Source organism: Lissotriton helveticus, chromosome 6 (assembly GCF_964261635.1).
Source record: "Lissotriton helveticus chromosome 6, aLisHel1.1, whole genome shotgun sequence".
Classification (NCBI taxonomy): Eukaryota; Metazoa; Chordata; class Amphibia; order Caudata; family Salamandridae; genus Lissotriton; species Lissotriton helveticus.
The window spans coordinates 1,176,602,176-1,176,624,106 of record NC_136067.1 but is presented as its reverse complement, the minus strand read 5'-3'; positions in this window follow the sequence as shown (position 1 = coordinate 1,176,624,106).

The following is a 21,931-nucleotide window of genomic DNA, read 5'->3' as shown; positions in this document are numbered from 1 at the left end:
ACAGATAGTACCTGGAAATATAAGGGCAGAAAACCACTGGTCTTTCAGGCCCTGACTAACCTGGTAGAGACGCATGGCCTAAAAGATGTTTGGGCCAGTTTGAAACCCTCCATCCCCTGTTACACTTTCTACTCTGCCCCTCACCACACTCTTGTCAGGCTAGACTATTTCTTCATATCATCCTGTCTTATTAACAACAGTACTATTGAGATAGTCCCGCGTTTTATGTCCGATCACAACCCCCTTATTCTCAATATCAAGGGGCTGTTAAAACCTAGAACTCCCTCCACTTGGAGCTTTGAGAAAGCCCTACTGCAGGATTTAACATATCAGACGCATATGCGGGGCTGGATACAGGATTTTCTAGAAATAAATGTGGGGACAGCACCCTTGGCCGTTGTCTGGGACACACTTAAAGCAGGTATCAGGGGCGAAACACTTGGTTTTTCAGTGGGTAAAAACAAAAAGGAGAGACTTTATTTCTGATCTACAGGAGAAGCTTAAGACTGCTGAAACTAAACTAACACAAGCCATTCAAGCAGGGTTAAACACCGAGGCTATCCAAGATGAGGTTGTTCTGGTCAAAGCTAAAATTGGAGCAATTTTTTCAGAAAAAAAGCGCTGCAAAATGGGCCGCTACTCGACAAGAAAATTATGAATGTAGCGACAGTATAGGGCACCACTTGGCGGTCAAGACTCGACAGCAGGTGTCGAACAACGAAATACACACCATTAAACTTCAATCAGGAGAGGAGACCAAAGATTTTGCTCTAATATGTAAGGGCTTTCAGTATTTTTATGCTAAATTGTACGCTGAGGAGAATAAAGATCCGACTGACATAATTGAGAATGATATCTTCAGATATTTGAACGAGATTAATCTTCAAACACTTTCCACAAACTCCATCGAAATATTAGAACTAACTCCTACCTGGGAAGAGATACAGGAATCTCTTAAGTCCCTCCCCGATTGCAAAGCCGCAGGTCTGGAGGGATCCCTATGGAATTTTATAAGGTCTTTGCGCCCCAAATTCTGAAAATACTAACTGAACTAATAACATCAATTTTCAGTGGCGCTTCGCCTCCAGATTCCTGGTCTAATGCTAGGATAGCTATTTTTCCCAAAAAAGACAAATCTCCACTTGAAATGAGCTCATACAGACCAATAACACTTATCAACTGTGACTCCAAGATTGCTTCCAAAGTATTGGCAAGCCGAATCTCTTCTGTGGTGGAATCCCTTGTATCAGAGTGGCAGCATGGGTTTATCCCAAAAAAGGGCATCACAGAGCATGTCAGAGGAGCCATCACTCTATTTGACGCCGCACAGGCAGCAGGAGACCCGATGTCATTAACACTACTTGACGCCGAGAAGGCCTTTGATCGGGTCTCCTGGAGATAGTTGTGGGCAGTCATGAAGAGCATGGGCTTTGGGCCAAAAGTTCATACAGGCCGTAAAAGCGCTCTACCTTAAGCCCTCGGCCTGTGTCTCTATAAATGGTCCATTAACCGAGCAACTGGAGATATCCCGAGGCACCAGACAGGGTTGCCCCTGCTCCCCTCTGCTGTTTGCCCTGTACCTGGACCCCTTTATTAAACAGATTGAAAGCAACAATAACATCCCACCGATTAGTTTCCAAGGCTCCAATACAAAAATTTTAGCATACGCAGATGACTTGGCCATTACATCACCAGATCCTCTAAAAGCCATAACTGGATTAGAACATGAGGCAAAAAAGTTTGGAAAGATCTTGGGTTACACTCTTAATAAAAATAAGACACAGATAATAACTAACAGCAAATTCTCCTGGGCCGATCACAGGGTGGTAGCTAAAGCTAAATATTTAGGAGTATTTATTTCTTCTAATCTGGACGAAGTTGTTTCCAATAATCTATTCCCGCTCGCCACACAAACCAGGAAAGCACTGAAGCAAATAAATAACCTTCACCTCACTTTAGTTGGCAGATGCAATGTCGTAAAAATGACCTATTTTCCCAAACTTCTATATTTTTTCCAGACAATACCTTTAGAATTTAGTAAAGCTAACCTTATGAAATTCCAACAAATCTACACACAATTTATTTGGGCATATTCACAACCCAGGAGGGCACTCAGACAACTATACCTGTCTAAAGACCGAGGCGGCTGGTCCTTTCCCAACATCACTTTGTATTACTGGGCCGCGGTCATGCAATACAGTACTGAGCTAACTAAAGAACGTCCTGACATGTACCCTACAGTGTTGCCCTCTCCATTTCAACTACTGGTGGGGGAACACCACTGGGGGTGTCTGTTACGAGAAACTACCTTTGGATACTTTAAACGGGTCAGAATCAAGACCCTGCTCAACTCATTTAAAGTATTTCGAAGCATCCGCAGATACCTCGGTATAGGCAGATACAACCATTATTATCCTATTCTAAATAATAGTAACCTCCCTGATATTTTTGGAAGGGCCTACTTCTCTGACTGGTATAGGGCTGGTATTAGAAAATTAGGTGACTTAATTACCACCGAGGGAGTTATCCCCTTCCCTGTCATTGTAGATAAATTCAACCTCGAGAAAGAGGACGCCTTTAAATATCTGTCTATCTACGACTTTCTCTCTATGAAGGTAGGGGGTACCTCTGGTTTTATGGAGGTATAACTCCTTAATGTCCTACGGAAACCTCTGACCCCCCGAATTGGCCTACTATACAGCATCCTAAATAGACAGACTCCTGACGATTTACAAACTATTGCAGGCAAATGGTCTATCAAACTTAATTTTTTTTATTTATTTATTTTTTAAACAGATTTTTATTGAGTTTTGTTCAAACATCTTACAACCATGCATCAAAAAAACAGGGCGTCAGCGCCATGGTCCTTGCTAGGACGTACCCCCATTAGCCCGCAACCTCCATACCCTAACGATTCTCCCTCCCCCTCCCTCTCTACCCCCACCCCCCCTTGTCAGTGTGCCCTCTACCGTCTTCCCCACAAATTGGCATAAACCTTTGTGCGGAGGTGCCCAACTCCCTCCCAAGCATTCCCAGTCGCAGCCCTCAGCTGGTTGATGGTCCAGAAAGTGCGCAAAATACAGCATGGCACCTTAGCTGTCCTTCGTTCCCTTTCAGCAAGGGCACTCAGATCCTCACAGGTATCAGGGCGCGCGGGCCTAGCTGGCTGCACCCCCCACGTGCACCCCCACAGTCCCCGCCCTAATCTCCATTGTCTGACTCGCCGGCGCATCCAACTCGTCTCCCCCACTAGCTTCCATCGTTGATTGAAGGTCCACCACCAGCGCACCCCACGCCCTAGCCGCATCTAGCGCTTTGTCATTAGAAGTGCGTCTGGCTAGCTGTAATCTAAGGGTCCCTTCACTATTCGCCCATTGTTGAAAACTCCGCCGCCATCTCAGGAAGCTGGGGCCTCCCCTGGACTTCCAGTGCATTGTGAGCTCTCTCTTGGCCATAATCAACCCCAGGTCAAAGAATTTACTTGTAATTTTTGTGGCTGTCGTGTGCGGGAACCAGAGTAAGAGGCAAGCCTCCATGTTTGTGTCAATTTGACGTCCCGTAACCTCATTTAAGCAAGACATAACATCAGTCCAGTATGGACCGAGCTCTGCGCATGACCAAAACATATGACCAAAGTCGGCACCCTCCGCATTACAGCGAGGACACACTGAGTGTACTCCACCAAAGACCCGCTGGATTTTAACTGGCGTCCAATAAGCCCTGTGCAGGGTGAAGTATTGGACTAGTTGGAACCGAACATTGCGCGTGCCCTTCCAGGCCCGTCGCACGAGCTGTGGCCAGGTCGTCTCCGGTATCTGCTGGCCGAGGTCTCCCTCCCAGCGCTCCCGCAGCCTATCCAGGGGCGGTGGTCCATCCAATGCCAATCTCCTGTACAAGCAGGTGACAGCCTTGAAGGTGCCAGCGGCCATCATGACGTATTGGCAGCCCAATGACGTGGGGGGTTCTACCAGACCCAGCTTCCAGCGTTTCTGGATTCCGGACACCAAAGCCGCATGCAGCAAAAAGTCACCCCTCGGCAAATCAAAGGTATCTCGTAGTTCGTGAAACGGCAGCAAGGTACCATCCCTATACAAGTCCCCTATCATGTGGACCCCGCGGTCCTCCCAGACGGTCAGCGCTGACCAATCCCCGCTATGCGGGAGGGCAGTGCACATGCCCAAAGGGATCTCCGGGGCATAGGGGGTGGGAAATCCCACCCGTTTCTGGCTACGTAGCCAGCATTGGCAGAGGGTACGCTCTTCGAGAGTGAGCTGATCCAGCTGGAGCCTCTGCTGGATTACTATGAAGGACAAGACATGGCGCTGAATGATTCTGCCCTGCGGGCCATCTGGGCCCCTAAATTCCCGCGCCACCGCCTGCGTGAGCCATTGCAGCTGTGCCGCCAGATAGTACCATTCAAAATCCGGGACCGCCAGACCTCCTTCTTCCCGCGATCTGAGCAGGGTGTTCAAAGCCACACGTCTCCTGCCTGAGCCCCAGATGAACCCTATCGCCATCGACCGCAGCATCCGGAAGAAGGAAAGCAGAATCCACATCGGCAGCGTGCGAAAAAAATAAAGCAGTCGTGGGAGGACCACCATCTTCAACAGCGCTATTCGTCCGGCCACTGACAGTGGAAGGGTACGCCAAAACCCCATACTGCCTCTAATGCCCCTCAGCGCTCTGCCCACATTCCCCTCATACAGGAGCGAGTGGGTGTGGTAAATATAGACCCCAAGGTACGGTAAGCACTCCGGTTCCCAATGCAGCCCCTCTAGCTCCGCAGGCTGGGCGCAACGAGGTGTCAGTGGGAATAAACAGGTCTTAGACCAGTTAACACGCAACCCTGACAATTCGCCAAACTCCCGGAGGAGGGCCTTTGCGCCTCGCACCGAAGCCTCCACGTCGGCCAAGTAGAGCAAGAGGTCATCGGCATACAGGGAAATATAGTGCGAATCGCCGTGCAGTGGCACCCCCTCATAATACCGTCCCTGCCGGGCTCGTGCTGCCAGAGGCTCAATCGCCAAGGCGAAGAGGAGCGGGGACAAGGAGCAACCCTGTCGGGTGCCTCTTTCCACCGGGCATGCCGCAGATATTGAACGGCCCGTGCGGACCCTGGCAGTAGCGGAGTCATACAGCAGCTGCGTCCAGCGGACGAAACCATCCCCTAACCCGAACCGACGAAGCACGTAACACAGATACAACCACTCCACGCTATCGAATGCTTTTTCAATATCCACCGATAACATGGCCGCGCCTGAGGGGCCCTCCCCCTCAACTTCCATGACCCGTGCCACCCGCCGTATGCATGTCGAGGTGTTCCTTGTGGGAATGAAGCCTGACTGGTCTGGGTGCACCAGAGTACACATATGTACAGACAGCCGCGTGGCCAAGATCCTACTCAGTACCTTATAGTCCACAGTGAGCATCGAGAGCGGACGGTAAGCCGTCCTTGCGGCAGGTGAACCGCCTTTCTTCAGTAACGGCACTATGATCGCCTCTCTGGCTGACGGTGGCAGCCTGCCCAGTTCCCAGGCCTCTCCATACACCCGATGTAATTGAGGTGCTAGGAGGTCAATGTACGAGGCGTAGAACTCTACCGGCAGTCCGTCACCCCCTGGCGTCTTCTTTCTGGCCATGTGCTTAACCGCGGCTCTAATCTCCCCCAAGGATATAGCAGCGCCCAGCGCATCCCCCTGTTCTGAGTCTAACTGCGGTAACTGCGCCTCATCCAAGAAGGCGTCCAGCCCAGCCGGGAGTACCGTCAGCCTGCTCCAGTAGAGCTCCGCGTAATAAGCTAGAAACTGATCGTTAATCCCTTTCTGCGAATGAACCAAGTCCCCCGCGGGCGTAGCCAGCGATAGTATCGGCGTACCCCTAGTATGGGGGTTGGCCAGCCATGCTAACAACGTGCCTACCCGGTCTCTCTCAGCGTGCGCCCGGACCATGTACTCTTTATAATCAAGGCAGCGAAGCCTCTCAACTTGAGTGGCTACCCGCTCCCGCGCCGCTAGCACTTCCTCCCTACTGCCCCCCTCCGTATGACTGGCCTTCTCCGCCCGCCGCAGTGAGGACTCCTCTCGGTCTATGTCATCTAGCAATGCCCGCCGCACCCCCGCCGTGGACGAGAGGCACACACCTCGCACCACCACTTTGAAGGCGTCCCACTCATGCGCCCTGGTGGTCGCAGACCCCGCGTTCTCCTGAAAGTAACGCTCTATGCCCTCCCGCACCGCCGCATTAAACACCGGGTCCTCCAGCGCCAGCGGGTTCAGTCTCCATGTGGGGACCGGCTGCCTCTCTCTGTACCAAAGGATCATGAGCAAGCAAGGGTTATGATCCGAGATAGTCCTCGCTAGGTATTCGCTGCTACTTGTGAGTTCCTGGGCCCCAGGTGTACAAAGAACAGTGTCAAGGCGCACGTGAAGGTCATGGGGTGCAGAGTAAAACGAATAATCCCTGTCAGTGGGGTGATGTGTCCGCCAGGCATCTAAGAGGCCCCATTTTTCCTGCCAAGTCTTCCGCGCCCCGGCCACCCTGCGCACCGCTGATTGCGCCAGCGGAGGATGGGAACGGTCCAGCTCCACATCCACCACCGAATTAAAGTCCCCCCCCATGAACACTGTGCCCAACAGCAGGGACGCCAGCCTCCCCGACAGTGCCGAGAAAAACGCAGCCTGGTCAGTGTTTGGGACATAGACGCTGCAAAGCGTAACGTCCCGGCCATCGAGACGCCCCAGCACAGCCACAAACCTCCCCTCTGAGTCCACCACTGTCGTCATGGGTTGGAAGGGGACACCTGCGCGCACCCAGACCAGCGCCCCCCTAGCATGAGCGGAAAAGGTGGTATAGAAGAGTTGCCCCCTCCAACGCCGCTGCAGCGCCTGCCCTTCTGCTTGATTTAAATGCGTTTCCTGTAAAAAGGCCACCTGGACCCCCCTGCGGACCAAGTATGCATGCACCTTATACCGCTTCCTCATGGAGTTGAGCCCCCGCACATTCCAGGTAATACATTTCAATTCAAGTCTAGCCGCCATCAATAGGTCTATAACGGAGTCCAATCCCACACAATCCTAGCGGCACACTGATAACCCCCTGTAACACGTAACAGCCCCAACCAACTCCCAACCCACCCTCCCCCAGAACAGGCGCCAAACAGTTGTTACCCATCCAAACCCAACCCCCGTCAACGAGGGAAACTCTGGGAGCTACCAGAGACTCACAAGCTATGTGAGATAGAGGGGGTGACCCTACACCAGCCAGGCCGGACAACAAGAGACCCACCACACCGTGATAGGCCGATCCCGCCTATGATGGCCTCCTCCCCCCAGCTGCGCCTCAACCCATTTGAGTTCTCAATCTGCCAGGGCCCTCTCGCCCCCCCAGCAACACCCCTACAATACAGCAGAGAGCGCTCCTCCCAGCGCCCCAAGAAGCGGTCCCCCAGTGCCCCTCAAAGTGTCAACACCGCAGGTCTGGCATGCCCCCTTACTGTACTCCATTCAGCAGCCTGAGTATCATTCGTCCATCAGTCCATCGGCCGTCTGTGGGGTAACCTGAGATAGCTCCCCAGGATCCTTCTCCGATCCCCCATCAGAGCCTCCAAAGTCCGCCTCATCAGAGCCAAGCCGGGAACCCGAATCCACCAATGGGGTCTCCGTCGCCCCTCCAGAGATGACCGACACCGCCTGCAGGGCGGCCTGCCTCTCCAGCTCCGTCTGCGACGCCGACGGGGACCTCCTGTTCTGCACACGTCTCCGGTTGCGCCTACTCGTGCGCGGTTTTGGTCTGTCCTCCGGCGCCTCTGCCCAGTTGCCAGCGCCATCTTTGCCCGCTCGGTACCGCTCCAACCATTGCCAAGCGTCATCCGGTGTGTCACAAAACGTCGCCACTCCATCCACCAGCAATTTCAGGCGTGCCGGGAACAGCAAGGAGTACTGCACTCCTTCATCACGGAGGGCCCTCTTGACCGCCAAGAAGGAGAAACGACTACGTTGGACCTCCTGGGAGTAGTCGGGGAAAAGAGACACCGATGCGTTGTCCACCTTATACGGGCCAGTCGACCTAGCTTGTCGCAGAATGATGTCCCGGTCTCTGAAATGCAGCAGGCGCGCAACCACCGGCCGGGGAGGGCGGCCCGGTGCTGGGGGCCGGGCTGGAACCCTGTGAGCCCTCTCCAGTGTGTAGAAGTGCGTCAGGCCCTCAGGGACCACCACATCCCGCAGCCAGTTTTCCAGGTAGGAGACCATGTCGCTCCCCTCAATATTTTCGGGCAAGCCCACCACCCGGATGTTATTGCGCCTATTGCGCCCCTCTGCATCTGCCGCCCTCCGTTCCAGCTGCTGCACCCTGCGCAGTAAGTCCTCCATCGTGGCGTCCGCTGCTTTCTGGGCCGGCTCTAGCGACTCCAGCACCAGCTCCGCAGACTTGACCCGATCAGCGAGCTTGTCGTGGTCCGCCTTCAGGAGGCCTAGGCCTGACGATACCTGCGCAATGTCCTGCCGCAGCGCCTGTCTAGTGTCCCCTATGGCTCTAAGGATCTGGTCCATTTGCTGCTGTTGCAGCCCTGCATTCTGGCTGTCCGTCGAGCTCTGTCCTTGCACCTCTGATGAGTCCTCAGTTTGGTCGGGCAGTGCCGCTCCCGCTCCCTTCCGTGGCTTCCCCATGGCGCAGCCCCGGGTCTCGTCGGTCGTGCCAATCACCAAGAGTCAACCTCGCTGTGCTCTGGACTGCAATGGGAACCACGCTCCCCGTAGTTCCGTCCAGACAACTGACCACGGCCGCGGCTCGGGGGGCCGCCCGCGCAAGAAAGTACGGCCACCAGCCCACGCTCCGAGTGACGCGGAGGTCCAGTTGTACTCGTCGCTCCAGTGGGGGCACCACTCGCCACCCCCAGCGCCCGCCGTCGAGGGTCACCGGGGGCGTGCAACTGTCCCAGCAGATCGGGCACCACTCACCGCTCCCAGCTCCTGAGCAGCTTGTTCCGGGCCGGAGCCCGCGTCTCCGATGGTTCAACCAGCAGGCCGCAAGGCAGCGCCACTCCTCGCAGCAAAAGGCGCTTGTCGTAACTGCTCCAGACGTCGTCCCCCCCGGCAAACGTGCCGCGCCGCTGCCCGGGTGCGACGACGCTGCAGCACCACTTATCGGGCCCCTCCGCCCCAGGCCAGCGACCACAACCCAGCTGCCATGGTATTTTCGTGGGCGCAGTCAGTTATTGTGTGGCAGATGTTCTCTCGCTGCTTTATGTCCTTTGGTTTGTCTCAGGCTTGTTTCTTGCTTGCTTCGTGTTCTAGCTGCAGTGTTGGACAATGGCCACTAGATGGCAGTGCAGGGTTAGGTATTCACCCAGCAGCAGCCTCGTAGCTCCCTGAACGTCTGTGGAATCGGTTTTGTTGTCCTCCGTGCGGGACCTGCTTCTCCTGGACGATGCAGGGGGCCAGGGCCACTGCCGACCCCAGGAAATCAGGGGCGGGAAAAAACCTTCAGGTAGGACACTGTTTATGTGTGTCTCTTGAAGCATGGGGCAATAGGGCACACGAGCGTTGATAGTGTGAAGGGGGGGAAACGCTGACTGAGGCAGCGCTACTGGTGTCCCCCTTGGTCGTCCTGGGTTTAGCTGGTCCAGGGGAGAAACGGTAATGCTCCTCAGTGCCTCCTTACTGCATCTGATGGCCGGTGCGACGCTGCGCAGATCGGCCCGGTGGCGCTGCAGGCGCTTCACAGGCCAGAGGTCTCTGTGCTGGTTGTCGCAATCGGGCGCCCGCGTCGATATGGACCAGGGGGCAGTCTCCGGGCCGGCACCAGCTACCGCTCGCCTGGGGGGGCCGGGTCTCCGGGCGGCTCCTCGCAAATTAAGGCCGGGGGTCCGGTAGTCGCACCAGGCCTCTGGCAAGATGGCCGATCGCCTCAGTCCGGACCTCCCTGTGATCTCCGGGCTCGTTGCGGCCGAGGGCCTCTCTTCGCCCACAACCGCTGCCAAGGCACTCTGTGCCCCCTAAGTGCCACGCGGGGTCGCCGGCGCTGCCGGGGAGGGTCTAAAACAGGATAAGAGTCGAGATCGGCCCGGAGCTCGGGGCTCAGATGTCCATGCCCGGCGGAGCTCAAGCCACGCCCCTCAAATGGTCTATCAAACTTGACTCTCCTAGGAACGTTTTCTTTAATTCACTTACCCTCTCACAAAATATTTTACTCTCTGCTAAACTACAAGCTCAGCACTTTAAAACAATTTTTTTCTTATATATCACTCCTAGCAAAATAGCAAAATGGGGGACCGGACAAGGTACTCTTTGTCCTAGGTGCGCTGAATTCGGGGCCAACTCCATACACATATTTGCTTCTTGCACAAAGCTCTCATTTACTTTGAACCGAATACAGGGGTTTCTAAGAGAAGTCACCTCTCAGCCAATAACTCTAAACCATACTACCATTATGCTTGGGACACAAACAGAAACTCCACACCTGAAGAGGGAGGGCCTAACATTTATAGCAATGGCCGTCTGGAGGATCTGTATTGCTACAGCCTGGCTAGACCCAGAGCCACCTTCTTTCTCTCAATGGCTTGCCAGATTTATGGCAACTTATCACCTGGAAATAGCTGTATATGCAAAAAAAGGACGTAAGGGCCGGAGAAAGGGCACCGAGGTGTGGGAAAATCTAACCAACTGGTTGACTCTGTCCGACTAGCCTGTGTACTCCTGTTTTTTTCTTTGTATTTTTCGGTGCCCGCCCTCTTGGTCAATTTTCTCTGCATCTTCCTATGTCTGCTTCCTTCTTTCCCTTCTTTTCTTCTCTTTTTCTTTTTACTTTCCTCTAGTTTTTTCTTTTCTGTGTGCCCTTTATACCAATTCCCGCTGTAATCTTTTTTTCTTCATTGTTACAGGTGGGTGGGGGGGGGGGCGGGGGGGGCGACAGACCTTCAATGTAAATTTGCATGTTTACTTACTTTGCAATTTGAAAATAAAAATATAAATAACAAAAAATTAAAAAAAGGCAGTTCCCAATTTTCAGTACTAGTCCCTGTATCTGGAACGCCCTTCCAGCTAATATCAGGTCCACCATGGCTATTTCAGGTTCAGGAAACTCCTAATGAAATGGCTTTTCAGGTCTGCTTATGAGTATCGATCAGTTGCACAATATGTTTCAGTTATCTTAGCTCCATGAAACCGCTTCGGTGTATGTGAGCTTTAGAAATTTTATTAACATAGCATAGCATTCCCTCTTCTCCCTCTTTGTAAGTCTGTATTGACTGGTTTGAGGAAATATTGTATCTGGTTTGACTGGCGTTGATCTTTTAATCAATCCAATCTCTTTTATAGTAAAATCTCATCTCATACCTCTTTGACAGCATGCTATAAATACAGAGGCAGGTTTTCTTTGGTTAAAACCATGAATAACTCAACTCTTGAATCTGGTGAATTTATTTTGAACATAAAATCACCATCATGCATTTCAACCCCAACCCCACACATCACACATTTAATTTTGAAGAACAAGTCCTTTCCCAATAAGTTCACAGGACTTGCATCACACAAAGTAAATTTGTGCTTATTCTCCATCTGACCAATTTTAACTGGAACATCTGCTGTGACCTGATTAACAATTTGCTTAATAAGCATCCATCCAACTTGTCTTCTCTTCCTGAAAGAGGTAGGCTTTAGACTTCAACAGAACGAACTGTAGGATGTGCATCCCCCATATCGATCAAAAATGAAACAGTTGACTTTTCCTTCAAAGTATGAGCCGCTTTGGTCTACCTCCAGAACTGCTCCTTGTAAGCAGTCCTCCTCCCCCCAAAGGCACCGTCATTGTGAACTGCTCCCTGCCAATTCATAACTAATGAATTCTGCTAGTACCCTGTACAATATGGCATTTATTTCTCATGTTTTGCTGTGTCTCTTGAGCTAAATAAAATTACCAAAAAAGGGTAAACTCAAATTACGTCACAGGGACCTGGGTATCGAACAGTACATTATACAAAGTGGTCCCAATGCACATTTCATTAAAACCAAATATACAACCGTCAAAAAATAATTAATTGAGACAAACACGTATTGTAATCAATAATCAGTGTTATTTAATCACACTGATTGTACATATATATCATTATTCTAACAATATTAAGGATACAGTGCCCCTAGGTGGGAAGGGGAGAGGGTGTGGGTAAACGTGATTGGAGTGAAGACAAAGGGGTAAATAGAGGATATAGAGTGCATATCACATAGATCGTCACTTAGACAACATTAGGCTCAGGTCTTAAGCCACAAATTTCACAGTATAATCAAGAGAAACAAATAGCCATGATCAGTGATACAGCCACAGTGATTAATCACTGTTGGTCAAAAACTGGCAAATAGTGCAGATGTCGACGTTGCGACCCCTAAAACATAGAAGGTTATTCAATCCCTTATGACGGTGGCTTCCTCAGGACAGGGGTAGAAGGGAAGGGGTACCTGGGGATAGAGCATAAGGTTACCTTAGGACTAAGAACTTCATCTGTGATCAGAAAGCTAATTATGTTGGGCCAGAGCACCAATAATTACCCTGAGGCGCCCTTCACTAAGGGCTGATTAGTAGGCATGGGCACGTGTGCCCCAAAATAGCGAGGACTGTCACCTGCAAGAGTAAGGCGCAGATTGAGAAAAGCCCTTCCATGGGTTATGTTAAATGGATAGGGATTAAAGCAGATCGATAAACTTACTTGTATTTAACTTGTATTTATATCAAATTCATCCAAAAACGGACAAAGCGGGTTACTCAGCTAGGTCCTGCAATGTGTTATGTTTTGAATAAAAAGGGGTGTAAAAAGGGGTGAAAAAAGGCGCTAATCAGAACTGAAAAATTAAAATATAAAGTAAATAAATATGCCACCACTCGGGCTGCAAGAGTGTTATAAAATCTGTGGGCAGAACAGGGAATTACCTGGAAAACGCAGTGAGTCAGGCACAAAAGTGCTCTGTAGCTGTCACAATCTAAAATTAAATGAAAAAGAGGAGAAATTCTGGTTGAGAAACTAAACTCAACACTCATCATAAGAGGTGCATCTGATGTGGCTAAGCGTAATAAAAACTCAATAAAAACTCACTGCTGCTCGCAATACACGTCTCCGTCCATGTAAGTGGATACGGAGCTCTGATCCCTGCTGTTAAAATACGGCGGCTCGGCAGAAACATGCACGAGCGCGACGTCATCGAGCAGACGCTCAATGCTAGTCAGACCCGTCAAAGACACTATTTTAAGGGAAAACAGACTGCCGGCAGGGGCTGGGATAGTAAAAAATGTTGCTGGAAAATTCGCCCAACCTGTCTAATAGGAAGAATGGCCCACATGCATCATTGTAACATTTTGCACTTCCTAATTTGCGAAAAATAAGGAATCGCAAATTAAGAAGTGCAAAATGCTATGCATCATTATTTTCGGTATTCATTTGGGATTCGGTAAAAATCGCAATTTTTACCGAATCCCAAATGAATACCGAATTCTTAAGTAAATTTTCGCAATTCCCATTGATTCCTATGGGCCAAAAGGCCCATAGGAGTCAATGGGAAGGCATCAGCAAATTGCGAGTGGCACTTAGAAAATTTCATGGGTGCAGGGGGGGGTCCAAAGGACCCCCCCATGCACCCCTGAAATGTATTTTTCGCATCATGTTTCACACACACATGTCCTAAGGACATGTGTGTGTGAAACATGAATGTTGAAAAAAAAACATTTTCACCATTTTAAACACTTTTTCCAAATTTACCGAGTGGTTCAACCACTCGGTAAATTTGGCACCCTAATTGCGAATTTCCACTTGTAAAAGTAATGATGCATTGCTTTTAAGAAATCGCACATATGCGACTTCTTAAAAGCACCCGCAATTTTAGAACTCGCAACAATGTTACGAATTCTAAAATTGCTTCATGCATCCCAAAAAGCACTTTTGCATTCGCAAACGGCCGATTTTAAGGAATCGCACCGTTTGCGACTACAAAAATGCTTGATGCATGTGGGCCAATATCCATCTGTACTCTTAGCTCTGGTGCCCGAATGGATACCTATCGCTATCACAGTGATTACAGTTACAATAAGAAACGGACACAAAGACAGAATTAGTGGTTAAAGCTGGAAACAGAAAACATCCGACTAAAAATATCAAACCCATAGGTCACATTCATATTATATACTGGGATTAACAATATATGTACATTATTACAGTGAAACACAGGAGGCAGGTTACAACACAAGGGTACCTGTACACTGTGGTAAATAAAATATTACCCTGGCAGAATTTCTAGGCATTAACAAAGTATCATGCATCAAATGAGAGACAGGATCCGTGGTGTCCAAGTTAAAATGGGCTTTATTCCAATAACTCGAGTCAAAGGGAGAATATGTTCCATCACCTCTGAGGTTCAGGAAGAGTCTTCTAACATTTAATAACAATGAACAGCATATATACATTTTACTCCTTGTACATAGGGAGGAGCGCTCCAGGCAGAGCAAGAAAGAAGGAGATAAGAGCATGTGGGCGTACACTTGATGAGTCATAGGTAGATGATAGGTAGGTGTCATAGGTGGGTGGGTACTTAGGGGAGGAGTTTGCATGACCAGCTGGAACTCTGCCCTAATTGTGCAACTCGAGCATGGCGTGCAATTGACGTGTAACTGGGAGGAGAGCTGACTTTCGGCCTAGCAGAGACATCTCTTGTGTCAGGGCGAAAAGCACATCTTGTACAATCTGATATGATAGGGGATGTATTGTCTGAAGCAAAGGTTCATCACTAGAAATAAAGAAAAAAGCATATATTCCTCCGTTCATTGCATGGGGGCTGAGACAGAGAGTTAGGCCTTATCTGTCGCGGACGGGTTCTGTTTGCTTTTCCTCACCGGGCAGGGATGCCACTCTGTACAGCAAAACAGATAACTGTTATTCATAACACTGTCTTGGCAGGCTTCTTGCTGACGTGACTGCAGTTTTCAATGTGCCAGGAGTCATGAAGACAATGTTTCAGAAAGTGGTTTCAGGCTCTAACCACAAAAAATAGGGCTCAGTACGATATTTATTTAAAAGTGCACAATGCAAAATGCAAAATACATGGGCCTTCATTTTAGCTTAACGTTTGGGAGACTTTGATGACTTGACTTGCAGGACATGTTTGCAGAGGCCTAGTGATTCAGGCCACTACGAGAAATATGCATGGGTGACATGCACATGAATGTAACATAGGGTGTATGTAGTGGACATTTTTGGTCAGGCAAAATATCATTTTCCTCAACACAGTTGATAAAAATACTATGACGGTCACATACAAATATTAAACTGGGATTAACAATACATATGCATTATTATTGTTACACTGTATGTAAACCTACAGGCTCAATTGGACAAGGATGAGGGCCAATGTATTCTGACCCAATTAAAACACAGGGGTACCTATTCATGGGTGGTTCAAAAGGCTCTATTGCAAAGCTCCCTCATATATGTAGATATTTAGCATATGATTGTGTAGTATGAAAGTATGAAACAGCACCTGGAAAGATAGCACTCATCCAGGATTACAGGAAAATCATTCTATTGTGAGACAAGCTAGTTGGGCATGACTGACTTCATATTCATTCAGACCGTTCTGTATGGAGTCTAAGAGAGACACCCATTTACATTCCCTTGAGTTGAGAATCATTCCATTGATACCACCCCTGGGACCAAGGGAGGCTTTCTTAAGTACTACCCACTGTAGTTTATCTGGGCTGTGGTCCATAGCCCTAAAATGTTCAACCAAGGGCGCTCCCTGCACACCACATCTTATTCGGCTACAGTGCTGTAGAATGCGTGCTATTATTTTCTGTTGCGTTTGGCCTACATATATGAGACCACAAGGATACAAGATACCATAAATCCCATTGTTCAGATTGCAGTTCGTGAAAGATTTCAAGTTAATCACATGATTTTTATAGATGAACTGTTTCGTTTGAATAGTCGTTTGGCAAGCCTTGCACTGGCCGCACTTGAAGTGGCCGAGCGTTGGAGGTAGGTTTCACAGAGATTGAACAGATGGCGCCTCAGGGGGTTCCAAGAAAGAGCTTACTATGTGATCCTTAACACTTTTGGCTTTCTTATATGAGTGCATCGGTGGGTCGGTTTGCTCTATGTCATTAGAAATCAAGCCCCAGTGTCTATTTATCACTTTCTTGATTGGATTGCTTTGTGTGGAGAACGTGGTGACGCATATCATCCTTTGTATTGGTCCATCTTTCTTCTCTTTGGGTGTCATGGAATGGCCTTTCTCACTCTGCACCTTACTCTTGCAGGTGACTCTCCTCGTTCTCGCTATTTTGGAGCCCATGCGCCCATGCCTACTAATCGGCCCTTAGTGAAAGACGCCTCACAGTAATTAAGGGGACTCTGGGCCAACATAATTAGCTTTTTGATCACAGATGATGTTCTTAGTCCTAAGGTATTCTTATGCTCTATCCCCAAGTACCCCTTCCCTTCTACCCCCGTCTTGAGGAAGACCCCACCATAAGGGATTGAATAACCTACAATGTTTTAGGGGTTGAAACGTCGACATCTGCACTATTTGCCAGTTTTTGACCAACAGCGATTAATGACTGTGGCTGTATCACTGATCATGGCTAATTGTTTCCCTTGATTATACTGTGAAACTTGTGGCTTAAGACATGAGCCTAATGTTGTCTAAGTGACAATATATGTGATTTGCACTCTATATCCTCTATTTACCCCTTTATCCGCACTCCAATCACGAATGCCCACACCCTCTCCCCTTCCAACCTAAGGGTATTGTATCCTTGATACTGTTAGAATAATGATATAAATGTACAATCAGTGTGATTAAATAACACTGATTATTGATTACAATACGTGTTTGTCTCAATTTCTCTTTTTTATTATTGTATATTTGGTTTTGATGAATTGTGCATTGGGACCATTTTGTATAATGTACTGTCTCTTGAGCTAAAGATATTGACATTCAAAATGATAGCTGACTCTGTGTTTAGAATGTTTGCATATTCAGAACCATCACATTATTTCTCTGTGTAAGTTGTTTCACATTAGCCTGAATCCTTTTAGGATTCTGACAAAGCTTCCTCTTCTAGTGCCCAATCTTCTAACAGACATGACAAGCTGTATTCTTTTTTTAACACACATTTTATTGACACCATCATGATATCTGTCAGGACAATACCTCAACAGTTCATGTATTTACTTTATATCACAGAAGAAAGTAAAAAACCAACAGGAGTCGGCATTGCACTTCCCCACCCCCAACCCTCCATACCCCTCTTTGTGAGCCGACCCCACCCAAATAGCTATTTTTAGGATGGAACTTTGTGAAGTTTTCCATTGCCTGTGCACTCTCCATAGTTCTTTTTTTGACATCTAGATTCTCAACCCCATATCATATTGGCTCCAAATGCATGCCCCTGTAATCAGCCCATCCCTGCTAGACTATGTTATATTTCTGAGAACAGCCACGGACCTCTTACAACGATCTCTCCATACTCATGTAGTGGCCTAGTTATTTGTTTTCACTCCCCCATGGGCGGAGGGGACATTTTTCCAATATTGAGCTAAATCTCGTTTGGCGAAAAAAGCCCCAATTGAACCTATTATTGTCTAAGTCTTTGCTTGTGTGAAGAAGACAAGTTTAGGGTCCATCAGGATCCTCCAGCCCAGGACCAAGCCTAGACATGAGGTGACACTCATCCAGAATGATGCCAGTCTGTCAGATCCCCAGACGAAGTCACCCTTGTCAGCGTGGCATTGGAACAAGAGGGGGACATGATCACCCCTGTCTGTCCTACACAACCTCCATCTAGTGAGTAGATTCTGTGAAGGTAGTTTAATTGTATCAAACGGAATCTAGCCACTATTGCCAAGCCCTGGAGAGGGAACCCTAGCCTCTGCCCACTCCTCCTCTGAAGGTCCCCCTATGTCTGCCTCTCAAGTGTTGCATAGCGCACTGAAGGGGTCAGGCTGATTAAGGAGCAATGAGTGACAAACTTTTGCCAGTTAATGGTCCTCCAGCTCTCCTACGAGCAGCTTGCCCTCGAATGGATTAAATTCAGCGAGGTCCTCCAACTCTGCTATGTATGGTATTAAAGCATGCCTGAGCTGTAGATATCAGTAGAATTGCATCCAGTGTAGGTTGTATTCTGTCTGTAGGGTTTGGAATGATCTAAGGGTAGTCCCTTGCATTTCGTCCCTCAGTGTAGTAATCCCAATGAGATCTCATTGTTGGAACCTCTCAAGCGCTGCCACCCATCGCCGTCAAGTTTTCCCCTTTAGAAACACCTGCTCCATAAGTTTACCCTCCCTTCCCATCTGCTTCAGAGTGGACTTATATCGCTTGAATACCACCACTGTCACCAGCACGTATGCTGCAAGCTACTCCCCACTGTATAAAAGGAAATGAAGCAGGATAGTGCCCAGGATGTTTTTCTCTAAGGTGTACGCTGAGTCACTTGGTTATCACGCCACCATTCATTAACAACAGATCAGTGTGATGCGCTATAATATGCTTTGACGTTTGCAGTCTCTATTTACCTAAGGTATGTGATTGAAAGCATTTGGTAAGAGAAATGCAGAGAAACCCCTGATTCCACATGAAGCTGCACAGCATGGAGTTCAGTGTATGGCAGAGGGAGCAAGATCTCATAGGGGTAATTCTGTAACTGGTATATGAATCTCGATAGAGATACCATCTTGAAAATGGCGGATCTACCCAGCAGGGGGAGCAGGGACCATATTTTAATGTCTGAGGCAAGCCTCTCTATGAGTGGTTGGATATTACCCTCCAAGGCTGTCTTTGTGTCCAATGAGACAAGCACCCCTAGGTAGAAACCCTGACGAGCCACTTGAAGGATCACAACCTATCTGAGGTTTTTGGTGTAGGAGTTACCTGGGAGTACTGAGGACTTTGCATTGTTACGGTCTATACCTGAGGTCTCGCCGAATAGCTTAAGGATCTGTCAGATTCTTGGGCCTGTGACCTCAGGTCGGTCAGGAAAATAAGAATTTTATCTGCATACAGTGCTATACAAGTCAAGTAGTTTAATATGCATAAAGTGTATTAAAATCATTGTATAAACAAGATATTTATGATGTGTGTGGTACATTGCCATTAAATAATGTTAAAAGGATTGTGACTTAAAACCCAGTTATGAAATTTGAGTTTCTGGGTAGATTTCTGTTCCAAAGTGCTATGTGCTGAGCCAAAGCAATAAAATATTGTCAGACTTAATGGCTCAGAAGTGGTCTTATCAGATTTTATGGTAACTGGCAGTGTTAGGATTTAAAGTGCTTTGTGGAAGGCTGAAATGTGATGTTTTTGCCAGAGGATCCCAATGTCAGCGGTGCTGCTCTCCAAGCCACTGTTCTGTGGCCACTTGCACATGCTTATTTCCACCCTTCGACGACAAAGTGCAAATTATGTTGTTACCACAGTGGCTGTTGTGTGAGTGATAGTCCTTTTACAGCTCCATTCTATTCGAGACGCCCTCCCTCTTCTCAAACCCCTGTATCTGGGCATCTATGCTGTATCGGGAGCAGTTCTGAGCAGTCACTCCCCTCCCTCACTTTTGCAGTAAAATCAGAGCCGGATGTAGGCAAAACGTTTTGCCTCAAATTTACAAGTCACAAAAGAGCAAGCAGATGAGCCCAGCTTACCAAATAAAAGGACTTCTTCATAACGGCAAGGAAAACAGCTGTTGGGTGACCCAGAGTCTCCACCAAGGCCAGTGTATTGTGGAGTCATCTAATGTTGTGTCCAGTGGCTCTTTGGGGCATAAACCTCGACTGATTAGGATGATTCAACATGGGGTTCACCCTCAGTAGTCTGTCGGCCAGTGCCTTTGCAATTATTTTAACCTTTAAGTTGAGCAGAGATATAGTGTGATATGACAAGCACTTCTAGGGGCCATCTGGGTTTGGGGATAACCACTATCTGAGCCCAATAGAAGTCCGGTGGGAGATGGCCTACCTCCATGGCCTCCCACAGTGTCTCAGCTAGAGGGTCCTTCAGTGTGTGCATGATTGTTTTTAGGAATTCGCCAGGAGTCCGTTCAAGCCGGGGGCCTCTCCCAGTTGGTGTTGGGCTAGGGCTTGGAACAGCTCCTCTGCTGTGACATCTCTATCCAGGGAGGACTGATCACTTGCTGAAAATCTCAGGAGGGGGGAGGACAATGACAAACTCATCCATTTGTCATAAAGGTATAGTGTCCTGCTGGCCGTACAGCCTTGCTAACATGATGCGCATTGTTGGATGATCAGAATGGGGTCTGTAATTTTCTGATTGGCTGGATCCTTGAGGTATGAGACTAGTGTGAGATGTATAATGTTGAAACATAGTTTATGGAGTAATTCGCTTGATTTGTACCCTCAATGAAAAATATGGCTTTGCATAGTCAGCCACATCCCGAGGGTTGCTTAAAAGGCTTCCCAGAGGGTTCCCAGTAAGCCTAACAATCCCAGATTTGAGGTGAAATGGAAGTCAATTGGTTGACCTATGTGTTTGTTATGCTGTGTGTCTTGTAAGGACCGTGCAGCCATGTGCCTTTGCATTATGGGGCGTAGATGTCGCAGCCTCATGCACCTCTGACGTGGGACCTGTGACCCCCATGTAGTGCCCTCCAAAATCAGACCAAGTTTTCTTTAATAGGAACGGTACCTGTTTCTTTACACTGTGGCTGTCCCCCTGGCTCCCCTCCCAAACCCTGAGTGGGCTACTTAGCTGACACAATATCTGGCAAGGAAGGGGGGTATTATTATCCATCAGGTGTGTTTCTTGTAGGGGTGGGTGGTAAACTTCGCTCCACCTGCAGATTTTGCAGAGTTTTGTCACTCTGCACTCTGCTTGGAGTGCGGAGTTTACCACCCACTTAGCAAAGCGGTAGTGTTGACAGAAGGCAGGACACTAAGTTTTTCAACATAGCAACGGCACAGAGAGCAGAATGCACACACCACTGTTCTGGCATTCTGCTATTGTAGCAGAGTTTTGTCTTACGTCAGCCATATAGGATCAGTATGTTTATGTGTTATACAGAGCATGCTCATTTTGCAAGAACTTGTTCATCATATAACAACACAACGGTTAGTTTGATGCTTATATTGGAACCCATGGCACAACTAAAGAGTTATTCGGTGTGGTCGCTAAAGCCAGCTGATAGGCAGCAGTGTTGATTGCTGTAGATTGGTGGTAAATTAAGGGCAGGAGAAGAGGTTAAGTATTCTTAATGTAGCAAGTTGAATGTACAGGTGCCTCTGCTGCCCTGCTGAAGGTGCTATATATTACAAACGGAGTCCTCACTGCTTACCAATAGGGAGTGCTGTTTATTCATAGGTACGGTCTCAGCCGGCGATTAGCAGGTTTGTTTTTTTCCTTTATTTTGTAAAAAAATGAATTCCCCGATTATCAACGCCTCACAGTGTCGTGATTATACATATGGATACATTGGTTCAGGAGCTATCTTCATCATCTGAGCTGCTTCACAGGAGAGTGAGCGTCCAATACATTTTTGAAAATGAGGTTAGTGTGTACCTATGTGCACAAGTCAGTGCAGTATAAAGGTGTCACTTGCACTAACTCCTCTTTTAACCAGTATACTTTTCTTATCTACATATTCGGCTCTTGTTACCCTCAGGAGGAGGGTGTCACTTAATATCACTGGTGTTAAATCATAGATTTATAATGGCACCTTACAAAAAGATAATGCTATGTCTGCGTTATGTGATGTTCCGCCCCCTTAATTCACAACCGCCCACCAGATGTCAGCAAACTCACAACCCAGAGAGGAAGCAGAGATAGCCTTTTTCTCTTCGCTCTTCGTCTTTTGCAGCCCAGACAAGGGAGAAAGATTTTTCACCATTTTCTGTCACTGCAAAGGTGCTGCAGGCCTAATTATTCTTGTAAGAGTGATTTTGCGGCGGCTA